The following is a 3,811-nucleotide window of genomic DNA, read 5'->3' as shown; positions in this document are numbered from 1 at the left end:
GGGTTTATCCAGTGAGCCTAAGACAATACCACATCCCGCAGAAGGCTAAGAAGAACATCCAATCCTATCTGGATAAGTTCATACGGTATGGTATCCTAAAATTCTGTACTTCCCCCTGGAACACCCCATTGCTGCCTGTTCAAAAGCCCGGTACAGATGAGTATCGACCTGTGCAGGACTTGAGAGCAGTCAATGATGCGGTTGTTAGTATACATCCAGTTGTACCCAATCCATATAACCTGCTTGCTTTAATTCCGGGCGGGGCTACTTACTTCACAGTCTTAGATCTCAAAGATGCCTTCTTTTGCCTCCGAATTGCCGCAGAAAGTCAATGTATTTTCGCTTTCCAATGGGAGAACGCTGTAACGGGCTCAAAACGCCAAATGACTTGGACAAGACTACCCCAAGGGTTTAAAAATTCACCTACCCTATTTGGTTCAGCCCTAAGTCAAGATCTACTGGATTTCGAGTCCATCCCAGGAGAGTGTGTATTGTTACAATATGTAGATGACTTGTTGATAGCAGCAGTTACAAAAGAAATCTGTCAGCAAGCAACACACGATCTACTGCATATTCTCTGGAAGGCAGGATACAAGGTGTCTAGAAAGAAGGCTCAGTTGTGTTTGCCAACTGTCAAGTATCTGGGATTCCATATCTCTGAAGGTCAAAGAATTATGGGGCCAGAGAGAAAAGAGGCTGTCTGCCAAATACCAATACCCAAGAATAGAAGACAAGTGCGAGAATTCTTGGGGGCAGCAGGCTTCTGTAGGATATGGATTCCCAGCTATGCGATACTAGCAAAACCTCTGTACGCAGCTATCAAAGGTACAGAGCACGACCCCTTCTTATGGACCCAAGAACAGCAAACGGCATTTGAAGATGTGAAGAAGGCTTTGATGAGTGCCCCAGCATTAGGTCTACCTGATCACACACGACCATTCTACTTATATGTACACGAGCAAAGAAGAATGGCTGTGGGAGTATTGACACAGTACTTGGGATCATGGCAAAGACCTGTTGCCTACATGTCTAAACAATTGGATGCAGTGGCCAGCGGACTTCCACCTTGTCTAAGAGCCGTAGCTGCAGCCGCCCTGCTAGTAGCTGAAGCCGATAAACTCACTCTGGGTCAAGAACTTTATGTACGAGTCCCACATGCAGTACAGACGTTGTTGGATTACAAAGGAAATCATTGGTTTAGTAACAGCCGTATGACCAAGTATCAAGCAATGTTGTGTGAAAACCCCAGAGTGCATTTAGAGACTGTAAACACCTTAAATCCAGCTACCCTTTTGCCACAACCTACTGAAAGTCAACATGATTGTTTGGAAGTAATGGATGAAGTATTCTCAAGTAGACCAGATCTTCGTGATTTTCCCATCCAGAACCCCGATGTTCAATATTATACCGACGGTAGTAGTTATGTGAAAGAAGGGATCCGCTATGCAGGATATGCAGTAACAACAATAAACAAGGTGATAGAAGCTCGGCCACTGGCGAAAGGAACATCAGCACAAAAGGCAGAATTAATAGCACTAACACGAGCGTTACAATTGGCTGAAGGTTTAAGAGTGAATATCTATACGGACTCTAAGTATGCGTTTTTAACCACTCATGCCCACGGAGCTTTGTATAAAGAAAGAGGACTACTGAATTCAGAAGGCAAAGAAATCAAATACGCAGCTGAAATCCTACAACTATTGGAAGCAGTGTGGGAGCCGAAAGAAGTCGGTATCATACATTGTCGAGCGCATCTGAGAGGAGATGGTGATGTAACCAAGGGAAATCGGATGGCAGATAGTGCAGCTAAGCGTGCTGCTGAATCAGGAAGACAGGAGTATGTGGGGCATATAGCTGCTCTTATACCAACTCCACTGTCCCAATGGACTCCAGTTTATACAGCTCAAGAAGAGGAGTGGTTAAAGACTGAACCGGGAAAGTATTTGGAGAACAAGTGGTATCAGCTAGAAGATGGAAGAATAGTCATACCAGCATCACTAGCGGTAGAAATTGTCCAAAATTATCACAACGGGACACATTCTGGGAGAGACAGTACTGAAGAATCTCTCAGAAAACATTTCTACATACCTAGATTGTCCAACTTGACTCAGGCCATTGTACGAAGATGTGTAACGTGTGCTAAAAATAATGCAAGACAAGGACCAGTAAAGCCACCAGGAGTCCAGTTTATGGGGGGACTCCCCATGTCCGATCTACAAATAGACTTTACAGTGATGCCTAAATCGGGTGGACATCGTTACCTGCTGGTAATTGTGTGCACCTATTCAGGCTGGGTAGAAGCATGTCCTACTCGTACAGAGAAAGCAGGAGAAGTTGTGAGATTCCTGCTACGAGAAATAATACCCCGATATGGACTACCCTGTTCTATAGGATCGGACAATGGTCCAGCTTTTGTTCATCAGTGCCTACAACAACTGACTCATATGCTTGGTATAAAGTGGAGGCTTCATACTGCATATAGACCCCAGAGTTCTGGTAAGGTAGAGAGAATGAATAGAACTATAAAGAACCAGTTGGCTAAAATGTGTCAGGAAACCCAACTTAAGTGGAACGTTCTCTTACCCATAGCTCTATTGCGAATCCGCAGTACCCCTACCAGAAGGATGGGCCTCTCTCCTTTTGAAATTATGTATGGGCGACCACCTCCCGTACTTGGTAACTTAAGGGGGGATTTGAGTCAGTTGGGAGAAGGAATTACCCGGCAGCAGGTTGTAGAGTTGGGTAAGACTATGGAGGAGGTACAGAAATGGGTACAAGATAGATTACCTGTGAATATTTATCCCCCTGTTCATAGTTATCATCCAGGAGATCAAGTGTGGATTAAAGAGTGGAATAATGTACCGTTAGGGCCCAAGTGGAGAGGTCCTTATGTTGTTCTTTTGTCTACCCCTACAGCGATAAAAGTAGCAGAAGTGACTCCGTGGATACATCACTCCAGGGTTAAGCCAGCAGCAGTCGATTCTTGGCAAGTTACAGCAGATCCAGAGAATCCCTGCAAGATCCGGTTAAAACGCACTACTCAGTCGGAGTAACGAGGAACTATTGTGGATTACAATTTTTATTGTTACAGGGAGTGAGTGAGAAGGCCATAATAAAGCCTGTCCTCTTACCAACACATAGTGTATAAGCCAGGAAAGTCTCGAAGGGACACCTGTGAAGACGAGCAGAACTCCATTCCCTGCAGCCCTCACATCCTGGAAGCTGAGGCTCCATCGCACGGACGAAGACTGAGGATGACGGCGAAAGATGTGCTTTTGATAGTGTTTATTTATATGTGTTTTTATATTCAGGAAGGTAGAGGTACCGACACTCCTAGCTGTGAGGTATGCATTAAGACTACGAGAACAGGTAACCATATTTCCCAAACCCTAATTTGGCATTCACAATACGAGTGTAAAGGAGATGTATCGAGATGTAGATACTTAAATATAGACTATAGTGTGTGCCATTTAGGAGTAGGAGAACCTAAGTGCTTCAGTCCGGAGTATCAACCTCGTACAATTTGGTTGACTCTCAGGAATGGAGATCCTCAGGGGACCCTAATTAATAAGACGGTGTTAGAATCCGTACATTCTTCGGGTGTTCTGCTATTTGATGCGTGTAAAGCGATATCAAGTGGTAGAAAGCCGTGGAATGTATGCGGGGATCTTAGATGGGAGAGGACGTATGGGTCTAATGATAAATATATTTGTCCCAGTAGTAAAAATAAATATGTAAGTCCTAGATGCCCAAATAAAGACTATAACTTTTGCCCATATTGGTCTTGTGTGGGGTGGGCGACTTGGGGACA

The sequence above is a fragment of the Pelobates fuscus genome, chromosome 4, assembly GCF_036172605.1.
Source record: "Pelobates fuscus isolate aPelFus1 chromosome 4, aPelFus1.pri, whole genome shotgun sequence".
Classification (NCBI taxonomy): Eukaryota; Metazoa; Chordata; class Amphibia; order Anura; family Pelobatidae; genus Pelobates; species Pelobates fuscus.
Note: the sequence above shows the minus strand (reverse complement) of the source record.